The 19196-nt window shown below is 48.4% G+C and overlaps 1 protein-coding gene across 1 annotated transcript in view; it reads left to right on the top strand.

Moving 5' to 3' along the window:
* Nucleotides 1-266: 266 nt before the first annotated feature.
* LITAF (lipopolysaccharide induced TNF factor) overlaps nt 267-19196 on the top strand; it is a 36281-nt gene continuing 17351 nt past the window's right edge. The window contains exon 1 of the mRNA XM_061401142.1: nt 267-348. The gene's annotated coding sequence lies outside the window, so the exon portion shown is untranslated. The remainder of the gene's footprint in view (nt 349-19196) is intronic.

Raw genomic sequence — 19196 nt, 5'->3', positions numbered from 1 at the left:
GAAACTGGGGGGTTCCAGGGAGTGAGCGGGGTCTGGGAGTGTCAAGGGGGTGTTCCGAGGGTAGCGGGAGATCGGAGCGGTGGAGGGGAAGGGCAGAAGCCAGAGGGTCGCAGGTCCCTGGTGGGGTTTCTAGCTTGCGGGAGGCGGCCCCCGGCGAGTGGGGAGGATCGGGTCCCGGCGGCTCGTAGAGGCGGGGACTAGCCGGAAGCGGGAGCCGGAGCGCCCCGCCCCGGCCGGTCCAGCCCCCGCCCCCCGCCTTCGGGCTCTCCTCCCGGCCGCCTTCCAGCCAGTCCGCCCGCCAGCTCCGTCTGCCCAGACCTCCCGGCTCGACTGGCGGCGCGCGCGGCGGTGAGTGAGGTGCGCGTTGGCTGGCGGCGGGGGCGCGGGCTGGGGTCGCCGACGGGGAGGAGGCAGCGACCGGGGTGCTGATCCGCGGAACTTCGAGCTGGTGGTGGGTGGAGAGCGGGGTCGGTGCGGCGCGAGCACCCGCTCGGGACTCCGCGGGAGTGGTGGCCGTGTCCCGGAATCCTGGCGGGTCCCCGGGGTTCGAGGTGGTTGGAGGGCGTCGGAGTCCCGCCGCGATCTTCCGCGCGGGGCCGGCGAGGCCGGGCTTCCAGTCACTTGGCGCTTGTTCCCGCCGCAGTCCAGGCTGGGTCCAGTTCCTGCTCCCCGAAGTGAGCCGATCGCCCGCGGATCGCGCGCGGTGGGGTCATCCCGCCCCCACCTGAAAGAGCGCCCCGTGTTGGTCACGGGGGCCTCCACCCCGGGAGAGCACACCCCGAGGCTTTTCAAGGAAGTCTTGTCTCGCTTGGTGGCTGCTCTCTCAAAGTTGAAGTTTCCATACTCTTTATCGCCCGGCGATTTAGAAACAAAACCAACCAACCGAACAAAAAAAGCCCAACAGATTTCCGACGCCGGTCCCAGAAATTCGACTTCTGGGGTCCACGATATCTGCTTTTCCCCGCCATCCCCGGCTCCAGGGGGTTCCTCATAGTATTCAGGACCGCTCTCAGCGGACACCGGCGGGTCTAGGGAGCCCACGAGAGATGAAAATTCGGGACACAGAGCAAAGTCAGCCAGGGCCCTGGCTAGAGCCCTCGCGGGGAGGGGGTGTGGGGGGGGTGCGGGTAAGGTAGGCACTCTGTGAGCGCAGGGATGGGCCGGGACCCCGTCCACTGCCGCTGCCAGATACATGCCAGTGGCACAGGATGGCGAGGTGGACATTGGCCCTCCACGCCCAGCTAGGTAGGTGGCCTCTTTCTCTTTGGTTTCCAGGTCACTGTGATCTGGGCAGTGGGGTCATTGTTGTGCCAGAAACCCTTCCATCAAGGTCAGGACAGGAGGTGATGGGGAAATGGGGTATTCTGGACCGGCTGTGCATTCCAGGGATCAGGCCAGCTGGTCTTTGATTAGTTTTCTGGCTTTTGTGCTTCCGATAAGTGGGGCTGATGTCATTGCATGTCGGACTGAGCTTTGGTGGCTGGGAAATCCAGTTTCTGGAAGGCACAGGGCCTTCCCATCTTAGTGCATCAGGATAAGACTCGCCCACCCGTCTTCCCAAGGGGAGTAAACCCTTGGCTGGGTGAGCTGGTGCTGGTTCAAGGATTGTCTGGAACGCTGGTTGGCCCTGCAGTTCCCCTGGGGCTCTTTTAAGGAACGTTGTGGTTTGCATTAGTGTGTGCTTGACTGCCTCCCTTATCTTCTTACCCACCCACCCCGGAGTCATCTCTGATTGACTCTTACAATGAGACTCACCTGGATACCGTGTCCAGCATGAGCTGGTATCTGGGACTCTACCAGTGTGTTTGGTTTTATCGAAGTTGGATTCGTAGGCCTGCAAGCAGGTGACTTGCTCTACCTGGCGTAGAATAATACCCATGCTGCTCCTGGCTTACCTCTCAACCAGTCCTTGCACTGGGGTTTAAAGGTGCCCCAGACTCTCTAAGAAACATCTATTGTAGATCTACGATGGGAGGGGCCCATCTTCCCCCTTTCCTGTTTCTTGAAGGCATGAATAATAGATGCTTTTATTCACATTTGTGAAAGTATCCTCATTATAGTGTTTTTGTGGATTAAGTGACTCATTGATTGATCTGAGATGGAGGATCAGTTTCTTAAGTCTCTAAATACTAGATTGAAGTCATTTCACTGTCTCTAGTGAGTAAACTTTCCTTTGTTCCTTTAGTCGCTTTTACTGGATGGTTGTGGGGAAATAAAATGCTATTCTAGCCTTGTAAAGGACACAGAAGAAATGGCTCTAGGTTCTGAGGGGTTTATGCTGCAGGTGGAAAGTGGAAGAAAACACAGGTGGATAGTCAGTGCTCAGCAATCCCCTTGACTCAGGAAGGATTGAAAGAAATGGAAAGGAGTGAGCTATGAAGGAAAATTTCATAGGAAAGCGGAGACCTGAGAATACACATCACAGAAGGTACATGTATTCCAAATGAGCAGAAGAGGCTCAGCAAAGCTTTGGAGGAAGTGCAGGCCAGCCCATAGTTGAGGACAGTAAAAGGGAAGCCACTGAGAGCAAAGGAACTGGAAGGCATTTCCAGCCCAACTTCATTTTCAAGGAGATAGGGCATGCTTCCTTGCTTTTACACACGACTGACAGTGCTATGGTGCCACTCTGAGAACGGGAGCATGCTCATCAAGGACTTAAAATTCTCCCACTGAAAAGGAATCAACCCCAGCTACAGTGATGGTGGGAAAAAATGAGTTCCATGACTCGGAGTCCTAGAGTCTTGACACTGTGACTTGTCTTCTGTGTTTGTGCTTTTACTGCAATGAAAATAGCTCCCTGGGCAAGGTGGTCCGTCTCACCAAGCAAATAGCCTTCCTTAACTCTGCTGTACTTCAGTACCTACGTCCCTGTCTTTGGTGCCTGTTCCCCTTGCCTCCCAACCATGGCCAACTGGTGTTTACTTATCGGGGTTATTTGAGCTCTAAGTGGTACTTTCCTGGGTCCTCACAATTTCGTCTTACTGTTTGCACCTGTACTGGAGCTCAGGGCAGTCGGGATAACATTTTTGTAGCCAGTGAAGTTGTCTTTTGACTGCAGATTATTTCTGTAGAAGAACTGTGTGTACTTTTATAAGACTTAGGGCCTGGACAGAAGAAAGTAAATATCACGGGTGTCTCATTGGCAATTCCCTGTTTACCTAGTAGGTAGGAAGTTAATTCACCAAGATCCGAATTTCTTCTTCGTGGGTGTTAACGTCAGGGAAAATAATGGTGAAGAATTTAAGCTATTTAGCTCATGGGGGTTTTTTCTTTTCTTTTTAAAAAAAATTTATTTATTTTGGGAGATCTAACCCATGCCCCCTGCAGTGAAAGCAAGGAGGAAATCCTGACCACTGGACTGCCAGGGAATTTCCTCTCGTGGAGTTTTAGAATTGACAGTGTTCCTGGGGTAAATGTAAGAGCTTAGCATTGACTCACCCTATCCTTGAGTCCAGGGAGATTATTCATAAAGGCTGCATTGGTATTTTTTAAAGTTATGTAAAAAATAACAATATTACAGAAAGCATGAAAGATAACGAAGAGTATCTGGTATAATCTCAGCCTGTGAATGAAACAGCTAGCATCAGTTTTCCTTATTTGGCGGCTTCTTGTCATGGTGCCTGTTTTTTTATGAAGTTGTAATCAGGGTACGTATAATTTTGTCTCCTGATGCAGTCCTATTAATGTTCTCATTGTGCTGTTTCATCAAAAACCGTCATTCATGTGGAAACTGGGGATGTGGTTTCACCAGGAATCCAGGGGGGGAATTGTTTCCCTTTGATTCTGGGGGCGCAGCTCAGCTCCCCAGTGGAAGCATTTTCCATTCCACAAATCACTGTAATTTGTACTTAAGCCATATTTGAACCTGACTCTCAGATTGTGGTCACTTTATCTTTGCCTGGCGAAAGAAACTGAATTCGGAAGATGGAATGTGAAAACACGTCTCTGAAATCTTTCCCTGTGAGCTTCTGTATTTTTAACAGAGGTAGACTGAATTTATTTGGGTTCGTTGGCCTAAGAACCTTAGTGTAATTTCTCACTTCCTCTCCTGAAGAGAGTTGGAGATCCCAGTTTCCCTTTTTGTCTAAATTCTTCCTCCTAATAGATTGTAAAGAATAGTTTTCTACAGAGACCGTGAAAGACCAGCTCTCTTTGACCTCCTCCGCTGGTTCTCCACCTTGTGTACAAACTGGGCTATTTTCTTAGGAGGCCCGACAATTTGCATGCGTGTGTGTCGTTCTTTTTTGCACAGGAATGTCTTTTTCCCTGGGGTCAATTCTCTAATGCCTGTATTCTTTTCTGGGGCCTGGACTGTGGGGGCAGGGAATGGAATGGAATAATCTTCCCCTTTCTCTTCCTGAAAGAACTGAGGATTAAGTTGGTGGTGAAAAAGCTGCCTTATCTTCTCTCTGAAGGCCTTGTCCTTTTGTGTGTTGATCTAATACCTAAATCCAGAAAACTGTTCTATACACATCAGGAGGATGTATTTTTAGAAGTTTATCACCTACCTGTGGCCACCTATTTGTGGCCAGGCATCAGTGTGCAAATGCTGGGAGGAGATTCATTAAACTTTAAGGCTTATTCACTTAAAATGGGGGTATCTGTGTGTCTGTCTGTCTGCCTATCTACCTGTGTATCTATCCGGTAATTGGTAATCATCTATCTATCTACCTGTGTACCTATCTAGTAATCGGTCAGAGAGAAATACTAGAAACCCTGATCATCACCCCAGCCTCCACTTAATCCTTCCCATTTAACCGAAATACCTGAGGGGAACGAAATACCTGAGGGGAAATAAAACTTTCTTTAAAAAAAAAAAAAAAAGTAAATTAAACCTTAAACTTCTTTTTAATGGCAGCTTGATTTTTTTTTTTTTAAATTAAAAAAAGACTTATTTATTTGTTTTTGGCTGCGCTGGGTCTTCGTTGCTGGGCAGACTTTTCTCTAGTTGCAGCGAGCGGGAGCTACTCTTCAGTTGCGTACGTGGGCTTCTCATGGCGGTAGCTTCTCTTGCTGTGGAGCATGGGCTCCAGGCAGGCGTGCAGGTTTCTGCAGTTGTGGCGCAAGAACTTAGTTGTCCTGAGGAACGTGGGATCTACCCGGACCAGGTATTGAACCTGTGTCCCTTGCATTGGCATTCAGATTCTTAACCACTGGATTACCACGGAAGCCCTGTTTTGTCTTTAAAAACTGAACTTGTATGCTTTTGGTTGTTTTTTTTTTTTTTTTTTTTTTTTAATATTTATTTATTTGGCTGTGTGGGATCTTAGTTATTGCGTGCGGGATCTAGTTCCCTGACCTGGGGCCCTCTGCTTCGGGAGTCATAGTTCCCTGACCTGGGGCCCTCTGCTTCAGGAGTCTTAGCCAGTGAACCCCCAGGGAAACCTCCATCTGATAGTTTAATTTTAGATTTGCCAGAAAGTAGCAGTTATTGCAAGGAGTTTTCCATCCGCCCCTCCCCTAGTTTCCCCGCTGTGAACGTCTTCCCTCATCTGTGAACATCTTACATCATCACCGCAGGACTTGTGTGAAACTAGGAAACGAGCGCTGGCACCTCACTGTCGCCCACCCTCCAGACACTGTTTGACGTTTCTGCTAATGTCCCTTTTTCTGTTCCCAGACCCCATCCAGGGTACCACGCTGCATTTAATCACACCATCACCAAGTCTCCTCCTGTCTCCTCAATCTTTCCTTGTTTTTCATGGCTGTTTCTAAGCAGTAATGGGGAAAGATTTTGTAGAATTTCCCTCACATTGGGTTGGTCTGATGTTTGTCTCGTGATTCTACTGGGGTTACCGATTTTGGGGGAGAAGGCCACAGAGATGAAGGGCTCTTCACTTCACACGGGGGTACAACATGATACCCAACATCGCTGCTGCCAGCTTTCCCTGTAGCAGAGTTCCTCTTTTTCCTCTTTTCATAGACCATTAGCCTTTCCTTCCTCCAGGGGATCTTCCCACCGCAGGGATCGAAACCAGGCCTCTTGCATTGCAGGCAGATTCCTTACCAGCTGAGCCACCAGGGAAGCCCAAGAATACTGGAGTGGGTAGATTATCCCTTCTCCAGCGGATCTTCCAGACACAGGAATCGAACCGAGGTCTCCTGCATTGCAGGCAGATTCTTTACCAACTGAGCTATCAGAGAAGGCCTCACTCAGGAGAGGAAGGGTCAAGATTAAGCTCTACTTCTTAGAGGGAGAAGAGACTTCCCTGTAGCTCAAACGGTAAAGAATCTGCCTGCAATGCAGGAGACCAGGATTCGATCCCTGGGTCGGGAAGATCCTCTGGAGAAGGGAATGGCAATCCACTCTAGTACTCTTGCCTGGAAAATTCCATAGATAGAGGAGCCTGGTGGGCTGCAGTCCGTGGGGTTGCAAAAAGTCGGACACGACTGAACAACTAACACACAGGGGGCTAAGATCCAACATGCCTTGCGGAGCATATTAAAAAGCAGAGACATTACTTTGCTGACAAAGTAGATGGACGAATGTCCATCTAGTCAAACCTATGGTCTTGGGTTTCCCTGGTGGCTCAGGTGGTAAGGCATCTATCTACAATTCGGGAGACCTGGGTTTGATCCCTGAGACAGGAAGATTCCCTGGAGAAGGAAATGGCAACCCACTCCAGTACTCTTGCCTGGAAAATCCCATGGACAGAGGAGCCTGGTAGGGTACAGCCCAAGGGGTCACAAAGAGTTGGACATGACAGAAGAGACTTCACTTTCACTTTCACTTAGAGGGAGGGTGCTTCTACACATTTGGAATTCTTTAAGGAAATTTGTCTTTTCTGTATTTAAAAAATACATACTCCTCTGCTCAATGTTATGTGGCAGCCTGGATGGCAGAGGAGTTTGGGGAAGAATGGATACCTGCATCTGGGTGGCTGAATTCCTTTGCTGTCCACCTGAAACTATCACAATATTGTTACTCAGCTATACTCCAGTATAAAATAATAAGTTTAAAAAAGTAAAAAACATAAAAAATACATACTTCTCTAGTTTTCTACTTCTAAGTAAGTAATCAGAATGTAAATTCATAATAAAGATAATGAACATACTATACATTATTCATGAAACTTAATAAGAGAGTAAATCAGAGTTCTCATGCAAAGAATTTTTTTCTCTTTCTTTGGTGTTGAGACTACGAGAGGGTGGCGGTTCAGTAAACTACTTGTAATCATTTCATGATGTGTAAGGGAAATCATTATGTTGTACACCTAAAACTTACACAGTTATTGCTGTTCAGTTGCTAAGTCGGTGTCCGACTCTTTGTGACCCCAGGGACTGTAGCCCGCTAGGCTCCTCTGTCTTTGGGATTTCCCAGGCAAGAGTACTAGGGTGGGAGGCCATTTCCTTCTCCAGAGATCTTCCCAACTCTGGGATTGAACCCACGTCTCCTGTGTTGGCAGGTGGATTCTTTACCACTTTAGTCACCTGGGAAGCCCCCCAAACTTATACAGTGCTGTATGTCAAACTGGAAAAACTACACCCTGCCATTACACTCTTTGAGCTTACGCCATAGATTGCCCCATCATGTATGGGCTATATATGCCATCTATGCGCATGAAATCTCTGGCTAGGAGGTGGTCTGTGCGTCGCTTTCCCCAGAGCTCTGTGGAGGGAGAATCCAGAGAAACAAGGATCCCAGCCCTTCCCCAGAGGGGTGTGATGCGGGCCAGTTAGGGAAACAGAATCTAATTTGCAGACAGGAAGCAATTAAGGCAGATGAGGGAGGTGAACATCATCCAGGGCTGGGATTGTTACAGATAGGCCAGGGGATGGCTGAAAAGACTGCAGGAGGTTAATGCTTACTTCCCTGTCTTCACCTGATCTCGCTGAAGGAAACAGTTTTATAATTCTCAAAGACATGACAGTTATAAAACCCATAGTCATCTGGAATATGGCCAAAATTAAGGAAATAAGCAAATAGGAGCCTCCCAAGTAACGCAGATAGTTATCATCAAGACAAATGCCCAGCTTGTTGACTTTCCTTATGGGAGGCTCCCAGGAAGCTAGTAGCTCTTACTTTACATCGAGTTCTTACCCACGGGAAGCCTTCAGAAGCCTTGAAACAGCAATGGGGGGATGGGATGGGGGCTGTGTGCAGCCTGGGGTGTCACAGAACCACAAGACTCCGAGGTGAGCGTTTTCTTATCTTTTTTTTTTTTTTTTGCAGACTCTTAAGGAGGCAGAGAGAAATAGGGGATCATTTTAGAAAATGATTAAGAGACTTTCAGGGGAGGGATAGTGAAAAAGGGCCTCGGTCAGATGGTCAGATGATAGCAACACCAGGAGTTACAGCAACACCAGGAGTTACAAGCCTAGAGTTTTTGTCGTGTTGATTCTGTGATCTGGGGAGAGAAGCCCTTGGCGATGGGCCTTTGGGCCTTTGATGTGTGTTTATACTGACGGGGACTTGTTGGGTGGCTTTTGCTGTGGCTGCTTTCTCCTGGTATTCTAGGTTTTGAGGCTTATTTTTAGAATCTGAATTATCCTTGGCAGGAGTTGCAAACTTGGAGGGGGTTTTTCAAGTCGCTTTTGGGCTGCTGGTTAATGAAACAGAACCTGCTTGGGAGGCGGGGGTCCCTCCCTGAAAGATTCGGCCCCGTCCCCACCTCGCCTGGACCAGGCTTATTTTTTGTTTGTTTTATTTTGGTTGTGCAACGTGCGGGGATCTTAGTTCCCTGACCACGGATTGAACCCGCACCCCCTGCAGTGAAATCGTGGAGTCTTAACCATGGGACTGCCAGGAAGTCCCAGGGCTGGACTCTTGATGGTACAAAGGCTCCCATAACCTGGCCCCACCCTCCTGGCCAACCTCTGTCATTTCCCCAGGGAACACGGGTGTGCCTGCCTCTGCATCCACCTCCTATTTCCCTTGCCCGCATCCTTCTCTTGTCTCAGACCTTCCGCTTGCCTTAGAATCTGGGCTCAGTTTCCCCTTTGTGTCTGCTCCCATGTCTTCCCAGACTGATTCACTTTTCCTCCTCAAATGGGTTCCTTCAGGCCAGTGAGGGAGGGCCCATGCAACCCTGCCCACAGTCCCACATCCGTCCTCAGCTTTTAGAACTTCCCGCATGAAAAATAGACCACAGTGCAAAACGCAAAGAGAAGAGTTTTGCTGTGGCCGATAGGATGTTGGTACAGATTTGGGACTGAGATAGAGGAAACGGTGGTGTGCATGTCTTCTCACCAAAGAGAAGTAATCAGTAACTTGAAAATCTGTCTGCGAACCCTTAGGGAGGGGCCGAAGGCCAGCTGATGGGCATGAAACACCAGTCATGGGACCAAGGACTGATGATGTCATGTCACCCAGAAGTGGGAGGATGTGAGAGACCAACCTGGGAAGGGCAGATACGGGGTTTGCAGAAGAGGCTCTTTGTCCCTATTAAAAAAAAAAGTTTATTATATTTTAAATTTAATTTAATTTTAAAGCGTTTAATTATAAGTATGTTATAATTAATACAAATTATAGAGAATAGATCATAGAACTACACATTTATTATGTTATAATTATATTTAACTTAAATAATTTCTTAATTTTTTAACTATATAGTATTGCTGTGGCTTAGTATACAAAAGACCGAGTCTAAGAGTGAAAAGCATTCATCCAGCTACATTCCCCAGTGTACCTCCCTCCTCCTTTTACAGGCAGCCACTGTTATCTGTTTCTCCCCCCACCCCCCCTTTAGGTTGGGTGGTTCGGTGAAAGCGCTGAGTCCTAACCTCTGCACTGCCCGAGAATTTCCGGTTACTGTATTACTTCCTTGTGTATCCATTTGGAGACATTTCATGCCTGTTTTATAAGGAAATGTGTATCCTTCTTCCTTGTACACCAATGATGGCCTGAGACGATAGACACCATTTGGGCTTTTTTTCACGCAGTGATCTGTTAATATTGCAGGGATATCTGTGTTTCCACACATGAAGTTCCTCGTTCAGTCCTGATGGTCGCATGCCATTCCCCTCTGTGGGTGGAGCGTAACTGGTCTACCCAGTTCTCTGCTGGTGGACAATTAGGTGGTTTCTAGCAACAAGGCAGTGGGTTACCTCTGTGTGCTCAGCATTTGTCACTGCCTCAACGCATGGCGTCAGCTCTGATGCACATACCTAGAGGAGGAATCTCTGGGTTAAAGGACTCCTGCGTGTTACATTTTGGTAGTGCTTCCACGGTGTGAGACTCAGTTTACCTCCCTATCAGGCCTGGGGGAGAGGCCAGCTCTGTGTTCAAACAGTTTGCCCTTTGCTAAAGGTGAAGATGGCAGATGTGGGCTTGAGGAGTTGAGGGGGCTCTCAGGGTTGTGTGCAGACCCCCAAGTCCCTGGGGTCCTTCCATGGAAGGGCTGACCCGGAAGAAGATGGAGGTGCAAGGCCAAGCTAGTGAGGAAGTCCTTCCAGAGAAGGTGCCAGCAGCCTTGGGAGACGAGGACAGGAAATGGGAAGTGGGCTTGGAGGGGTCATGGCCGAGGGTGGAAGGAGATTGGTGGTCCCGGGTGAATCCGAGGACGTGGAAGAGAAGCTCGCAGGCAGAGGGGCTGAGGATGCAGGCTGGGGTAGCGGGGGCTTTTATTTTTACCTTTCTTATTTAAAACATTTATTTATTTATGGCCCTGCCGGGTCTTTGTTGCTGCTTGGGCTTTGCCTAGTTTCGGAGAGCGGGGGCTACTCTCTAGCTGTGGTGTGCGGGCTTCTCATTGCAGTGGCTTCTCTTGTTGAGGAGCCCAGGCTCTTATCCAGCGTGCACGGGCTTCAGCAGTTGTGGCTCCCGGGCTCTAGAGCACAGGATCAGTAGTTGCGGCGCATGGACTTATTTGCTCCATGGCATGTGGGATCTCCCCGGTTTAGGGATCGAACCTGTGTCTCATGCATTGGCGGGTGGATTCTTTACCACCGAGCTACCAGGGAAGCCCTGTTTTTACCTTTTAATGAGGAACAATTTGAACAAGCTTAGAGATTAGGAGGGGCTTCCCAGGTGGTACTTGTGTTAAAGAACCTGCCTGCCAATGCAGGAGACACCGGAGACACGGATTCGATCCCTGGGTCAGGAAGATCCCCTGGAGGAGGGCATGGCAACCCACTCCAATATTCTTGCCTGGAGAACCCCGTGGACAGAGGAGCCTGGTGGATTGCAGTCCATGGGGTCGCAAAAAAATCAGACATGACTGACTAAGCACAAGCAAGCCTGAGATCAGGAGAGGAGCCAGCTGAGAGGGCAGGGCTGGCAGAAGGGGTCATTGCTGGAGCAGCGTCCCTGGGATGTGGCAGGGCGTGGTGGGGTGGCCATTCTCGTGGGCTTTAAGTAGAGGTTGAGCCCGGAGAAGAGTTCCTGCTGAGCTGAGGGTGGGCGGACAGATGCCTGGGAGCTAGGGTGGGAGGTTGAGGGGCTCAGGTCCCTGCTGGGGGGCACTGCTGTGGGAGTGGGAGAGACCCCTTGGGAGTCCGCAGGGCTGGTGGGAATTGGGCAACCCAGCTAGGAGTGGACAGGTTTGTTTGCTCTGCCTACTGTAAGAGATTACAAGCCTAGTAGCTGAAATAACATGTTTCTTATCATACAGTCTGGAGGTCAGGAGTCCGCAATGGGTGTCACTGGGTGAGACTCCAGGCGCTGTTCTCCTGGAGGCTCTCGGCAAAAGAGAATCTATCTCCTGGCCCTTTCTAGCTTCTTTATTTTGTTGTTCAGTCGCTCAGTCGTGTCTGACTCTTTGGTACCCCATGGACTACAGCACACCAGGCTCACTTGTCCTTCATTATTACCCGGAATTTTCTCAAATGTATGTCCATTGAGTTGGTGATGCCATCCAACCATCTCATCCTCTTTCGTCCCCTTCTCCTCCTGCCCTCAATCTTTCCCAGCATCAGGGTCTTTTCCAATGAGTCAGCTCTTCACATTAGGTGGCCAGAGTGTTGGAGCTTCAGCTTCAGCATCAGTCCTTCCAATGAATATTCAGGACTGATTTCCTTTAGGATGGACTGGTTTGATCTTCTGTCCAGGGGACTCTCAAGAGTCTCCTCCAGCACTGGTGTTCAAAAGCATCAATTCTTCTGTTTTCAGCCTTCTTCTTTATGGTCCACCTCTCACATCCGCACATGACTACTGGAAAAACCAACTAACAAACACCTATGTATCTTGGTCCATGGCTCCCTGAGCCTATTTCAAAGCCAATAGGGCCTTTTCTATCTTTGAGGCCCTCCTGCCTCCATCTTCTAAGGACCATTGTGGTTGTCTTGGGGCCACTTGAATCATCTCTTCCTCTCAAGGGCCTTAACCTCATGACAGCTGCAAAGTCCCTTTTGCCATTTAAGGCAACGTGTTCTGGAACTTCCCTGACCGTCCTGTGGTTAAGAGTTCGTCTTTCAATTCAGGAGGTGCAGGTTTGATCCCTGGATGGGGAGCTAAGATCCCACATGTCTCCAGGCCAAAACCCAAAACATAAAACAGAAACTGTAAAAAAAAAAAAAAAAAAGAAACTATATTGGATGGCATCCCCAACTCAATGGACGTGAGTTTGAGCAAGCTCTGGGAGATGGTGAAGGTCAGGGAAGCCTGGCATGCTGCAGTCCATGGGGTTGCAAAGAGTGGGACATGTCTTAAGTGACTGAACAACATATTGTATCAAAGTAAATAAAAACTTAAAAAAAAAAGTCGACATTTAAAAAAAAATCTTTAAAAGATAAAAATAAGTATTAACAAAAAAAAAGAACCACATATTCTGGGAATTGAAAGTGAAAGTGTGAGTTGCTCAGTCATGTCCAACTCTAGGACCCCATGGACTGTAGCCCACCAGGCTCCTCTGCCCATGGAATTTTCCAGGCAAAAATACTGGAGTGGGTTGCCATTCCCTTCTCCAGGAGATCTTCCCGACCCAGGGACTGAACCCAGGTCTCCTGCATTGCAGGTGGATTCTTTGTCGTCTGAGCTGCCAGGAATGAGCCTTCTGTGATGAGGATGTGGACAACTTTAGAGGGCGTTACTCTGTCTCCCCAGTGCGGGTGAGGGTGGGAGGAGCCAACTCTAGGCGGTTTGGACAAACAAGTAAAGGCGTGAAGGTAGTGGCCTGAGAAGGGGCGAGTGTGGTGTCAAGGGATCTGCGTTCTGCCTTCTGCCGGTCTGTGTCGCTGCGAGCAAGCGACCTCCCCCTCCTTGGACTTGATTCTGCCTCCCTGTAAGTAGTTAAATCTAATGCTTTTGTAATGACGCAAGTGCCCAGTGTTCTGAGCACATGCAACTCTGTGAAGGTGGGGGTCCGATTATAATTCCATTTTCCTGATGAAGAGACCGAGGCATGGAGAAATGAAACACATTCAGACTGCCTAGAAGTGACAAGAGCTGCATTTTGAACTGAGGTTGTATGCTTCTTTCTTTCTTTCTTTCTGGCTGTGCTGGGTCTTTGTTTGCTACTCGGGCTTTTCTCTAGTTGTGGGGAGCAGGGGCTACTCTAGGGGCATGGGCTCAGTAGTTGTGCTCCCGGGCTGTAGACACAGGCTAAGAAGTTGCAGCACATGGGTTTAGTTGTTCCACTCGAGGGATCTTCCCGGACCAGGGATCGAACCCATGTCTCCTGCATTTGGTAGGTGAATTCTTTACCACCGAGCCACCAGAGAAGCCCTCCAGGTTTTTGCTCTTAAATATTTGACTTGTCTTAAAAATCCTATCATCAAAAAAAAAAAAAATTCTATGGTCTTAACTTTCTTTGGGCCCTTTCTGTTCCCCTCTATGTGCCCGCACCTGCTCACATTCTTCCATGTCTTCTCTTTTCCCCAGATCATTGTTGGGTATGCAGGCTGTGGTCCACGTCAGTCCCTCTGACCTCTTAGAGATGGGTGGTACCCAGCCACGCTTGTAAATAACAGGACCCTCACAGGTGTTTCTGAAAACCCCACACACGGCGGTATCAGGTACCAGGCACACACATCCCACCTCCAACGTCTCTGAGCTCAGTGGCAACGCTTCTCCACCAGGTCAGGTCCTGATTGGAGTCGGCGATCAAGCCCGTGTGTCTTCTGCAATTGCCCAGGGAGAATTTACTCAGCATCAGGAATCACCTCTCTGTCCTCCGTCTCCTTTGTTTTTGAACCCTGCTTGCCTGTCGGTCATTTCACCAGAAAGGATTGGAGTTGGGAAGGAAGAAAATCACCCAAGGCTCCTTAAAGCCCCTAGTTTCTGCCGAGCTCCCCCCTCCCATCCTTGCTGGTTCTGAAGCACTGAGGGTGGAGGTGCCTGCAGAAGAGTGAACTCTGTCCCCCTTCTTCCTGTCCACGCACGTCAGCAGCAGTTGCTGACGTTCATGGTGTCTCAGGGTAGAAGGTCATTAGAGTCTCTGCATTTTCTTGACACCCATGATGAAAGACTGTCATTTCTGGAGAATGCATGACGCACCATCTGGGTTTGATGAAGTGGCTTCGGAGCCACACCAGGGACCAGGTGATGAATGTGGAGTGACAGGTATTACTGAGTTTGGGCTGGTGGTATCGAGGCGCCTGTTCGGAGTCCAGATCTTGGATGGATGGTGGAGCTGAGGGAAGCACCCCCTCCTCACTCTCTTCTGAAATCCCAACCAGAACTGGGAGTGGTTGTTGACAGAATCCATGTGCACCCCTTCACCAGAGCCCCAAGATGAAACTTAACACTGAAGAGAAAAAAATCAACTAATCTTGAAGTTTGGAGGGTGTGGCTTTTTTTTTTTTCTTTCTGTTTTTATCTTGTTGGTGTTTGCTTCCCTTTTCAAGTTCTTTCTGCCCACATCTTGATCTTGTGCCTTGACATGGCAGGGTGCCCTGTTGAGAAGAAGTATCACTCTCTCCAAAGAACTCTGGAGGAAACAAAGGATTCCAGACCAGTTAAGCGATTCCAGTTCTGGAGCATATTTGCTGATGCTCAGATCAGATCTGGCCATCACGCTACCTTGAACTGAACTGTGAGGGCCATCTATTACTGAGGTCTGTTGTTAGTGATATCTTCCTATCTATCGTTGTTCAGTCGCCTAGTCCTGTCTGACTCTTTGCAACCCCGTGGACTGCAGCCTGCCAGGCTCCCCGTCCTTCACTATCTCTCGGAGTTTGTGCAAATGCATGTCCGTTGAGTCAGCGATGCTATCTAAACATCTCATCCTTTGCCGCCCCCTTCTTTTGCCTTCACTCTCTCCCAGCAGCAGAATCTTTTAACATCTTTCTATTTAAAAAGCTTTATTTTGGTTAGATTCTAAGTTGAAGCTCTTAAGGTTAAGTTCCTTCCATTTATGTTTACTTCCAAATCTGGATGCCATCCAAGATGGATTTTGGTGTCCTTCTTATGCATAGGTATCATCTCCAAATATATGTGGGAATATCGGGGTGACCAACTTGTTCTGGTTTGCCTGGGACTTTCCCAGTTTAAGTACCAAAGCTCCTGTATCCGGGGAAACTGCTCCATCCTGGGTGAACTGGGACAGTGGGTCACCCTGTGAAGTACCCATCATGTTTTGAGCTTAGTTCTGAGCGCTGGGGATGCAGATGTTAATAAATTTCAATCCCTGTGACCAGTAGAACAGAGCAATATGTGTAATGACAGCTAGCACTTGCTAAGGGCATGCGTGTCTCTCATTGCCCTGTGTCCCTGTCACAAGTGGATTCATTTAATCCTCCTAAGAGCCTCGTGAGGAAGAAACTGTGAGTATGCCCATTTCACAGATGGGAAAACTGAGGCACCAAAGTCATGCTCCAGGGAACTCAAAAGCGACTGACCACAGGCCATCTGGCTTCAGACCATGCACCACTGATTTCTGCACCGTGTAGAGAGGTTTGGGAGGAATTAGTTCTTCCCTGGGAAGGCCAGAGATTGCCTCTTGGAGGAGGTGACAGGTGAGCAAGGATATGATGGGTGAGAGGGATTTGCAGACCTGTGGGGAAGGAAGGAAACCGGCAGGCGGGTGAGAGGGGGCAAAGAGGAAAGAGCTGGGCTCGTTTGGGGCCATCCAAGCAAGGCTGCAGACACGTCAAAGATTTGCATCCGTGGTGGGAGGTGAAGTGAGAGGGGCAGGGTGCGGAGTAGCGGTGCAGCGTGTCCTGAGAACCCCTGGGCGACCCAGGACCTTTGGTCACCTTAACTAGGGGGCACATTGGCAGCTCTCTGAAAGACCCCAGTGGTCTCTCTTAAGTAAATGAGCCACTGGATGGCTGAACTAAGGCCAATGGATTGGAGCTTAAATTACAGGCCTTGGCTTGTAATATGGAGACTGTAGAGATTTCTAGCACTGCCTCTTTTCTTTCTTTTCACTTTTTTTTTTAGTTTTTTGCTTCATGGCTTGTGGGATCCTAGTTCTCTGATCAGGGATGGAACCCATGCTCCCTGCATTGGAAGCACCACATTCTAACCAGTGGGCTGCCAGGAAATTCTGCTAGCACTGCCTTTTCTTTTTTTTTTAAGTTGTTGTTGTTCCTCACGTTCACCAGACATTAAAATTCACCATCTGAACGTGTACAGTTCAGCGGCATGCAGTCCATTCACAGCGCTGTGCAACCATCCCAGCTCCAGAACATTTTCATCACCCTCAAAAGAAACCCTGTACCGGTTCCCTCCCAGCACCCTCACCCTGCACCCCCAACCCCTGCACCCCTAGTTGGTTTTCTGTCTGGATTTACCTATCCTGGACATTTTGTATAAATGGATGGAATCACACAATGATTTCGAGTCTGACTTCTCTCAAAGTCATGTTTTTGAGGTTCACCCCAGCGATGTTTTGGAACTGCCGTTATCAGTGACCGAGCTGGTCGGCTGACCATCTCTAGGCTTCCTAAAAGTCCAGCCCCTGCTTCTGAATTTAGGATTCCAGGCAAACACTGCCAGGCTGGGCCCCCATGCCCTTCACTGAGCACCTGTACAATCACAGACAGAGTAAGTTGACTCCCAGAGCTTGAGTGAGCTCCACTGAGGTGTTTCGGGGAATTCTGTTTAGGCCAAGTATTTTTAGGAAAAAAATCTGGTGCTGAAAGTGACTTGGAGTTTATTCTTGCGTCTTGAGGTTTCAGGATCAATTCATTAATCACAGCTCAAAGAGAGAAGATGGCTGTGCCCGTCGGCATGGCTTCTCTCCAGGATTTTGAGGGCTTTTTCCTCTTGTCTTTCAACAGAGGGGATATTAAAAAGCCCAATCTGAGACTCAGATGACGTGGCGTTTGCTCTTTCTTCCCTGGGAGCTGCAGCAGGCGGTAGAGGTATCCCATCTCCACACGGTTTTTTAAACAGACGTGGAATCTCACAGGACCTCCCTGCTGGCCCAGTGGTTAAGACTCCGTGCCCTCACTGTAGGTGGTGTGGGTTCGATCCCTGGCCGGGGAGCTAAGATCCCGTATGCTGCATGGCACAGCCAAAAAATAAAAATTAAACAGATATGGCATCTCAGAATTCTGAGATCACCTCTTCATTGCTGCTGCTCTAAGTCTCTTCAGTCATGTCCAACTCTTTGGGACCCCATGGGTCATAGCCCGCCAGGCTTCTCTGTTCATGGGATTCTCCAGGCAAAAATAGTCGAGTGGGTTTCCATTCCCTCCTCCACAGGATATTCCTGACCCAGGGATCGAACCTGCGTTTCCTGCATTGCAGGCAGATTCTTAACTGCTGAGCCACCGGGGAAGCCCGAAAGTGAAAGTGAAAATCGCTGAATCATATCTGACTGTTTGGGACTCCATGGACTATACAGTCCATGGAATTCTCCAGGCCAGAATACTGGAGTGGGTAGCTGTTCCCTTCTCCAGGGATCTTCCCAACCCAGGGATTGAACCCAGGTCTCCTGCATTGCAGGTGGATTCTTTACCGGCTGAGCCACCAGGGAATCCCCATTGCTTGGCTCCTCCAAAAAGAGCAGGAATTGCTCTGTGGATATCTACCGTAAGTTGATCAGTGACTCCTGGACCCCTGATCATCATTAAAGAAGCAGATCATTTTGAATTGAAAGTCCTCAGTGACAAAATTAGTTGGGAGTCCTTAATTTGTTGCTGTTGTTCAGTCACTTAAGTCATGTCTGACTCTTTGCGACATTATAGACTGTAGCCCGCCAGGCTCTTCTGTCCAGGGGCTTTTCCAGGCAAGAATACTGGAGTGGGTTGCCATTTCTTCCTCCAGGAGATATTCCCCGCTCAAAAATCAAACCCATGTCTCCAGCGTCTCCTGCATTGACAGGTGGATTCTTTACCAACTGCGCCACCTGGGAAGCCCCGGAGTCCATAAATGGGCAGGTGTATTTTAGAATCTTGTCTTGGGTATGTGGTGTGAAAGTCTAGAAATTAATCTTCAGAAGTGTGAGGGAGGTAGAGAAAAAAAGAGGTGACCTGTCACCTTGGGTTCAATTAATTTTCCTTTCACATTTCTTTGAAGGGTAAATTGTGTGAAATGAGTTGCTGATTGTGTCTGGATCTCCCAGCCTGGGAGGTATTTTGGTGAGTTTTAAAGAGCTCCAGAGTCCAAGGGGGCATGGATTTTAACCCCAACCCTGCCGTTTCGTCTGTGTGACTTTGGACAAGATTCTCAGCCTCTCTGGGTGCCCAGTTTTTTCATTTGTATTGAAGTCTATTTTGTCTGATAATGAGTATTGCTGGTCCAACTTTCTTTTGATTTCCATTTGCATGGAATACCTTCTCCCATCCTCTTACTTTTCATCTGTAAGCGTCTCTAGGTCTGCGGTAGGTCTCTTTTAGACAGCGTATATATGGGTCTTGTTTTTATATCCATCCCACCAGTCTCTTTTGGTTGGTGCATTTAATCCATTTACATTTAAGGTGATGATCGACGTGTATGATCCTATTACCATTTTCTTAAGTGTTTTGGGTTTATTTTTTGTAGGTTTTTTCCTTCTCTTGTGTTGCTTGCCTAGAGAAGTTCCTTTAGTTTTTGTTGTAAAGCTGGTTTGTTGGTGCTAAACTCTCTTAACTTTTGCTTGTCTGTAAAGCTTTTGATTTCTCCATCAACTCTGAACGAGAGTTGCTGAGTAGAGTATTCTTGGTTGTAATTTATTTTCTTTCATCACTTTAAATATTTCATGCCATTCGCTTCTGGTTTGTAGAGTTTCCATTGAGAAAGCAGTTGATAACTATGGGAGTTCCCTTGTATGTTACCTGTTTTTTTCATTTGTAAAACAGGTTGATGGTATTGTAATTTTTCATTCCTGACTTACTGTTGTGGGGATGGGATGATGGCAGGTAAGGGTGTGAATTACAGGGCCCCTTGC

Source organism: Bos javanicus, chromosome 25 (genome assembly GCF_032452875.1).
Source record: "Bos javanicus breed banteng chromosome 25, ARS-OSU_banteng_1.0, whole genome shotgun sequence".
NCBI lineage: Eukaryota > Metazoa > Chordata > Mammalia > Artiodactyla > Bovidae > Bos > Bos javanicus.
Note: the sequence above shows the minus strand (reverse complement) of the source record. Positions and strands in the feature narration are given on the sequence as shown.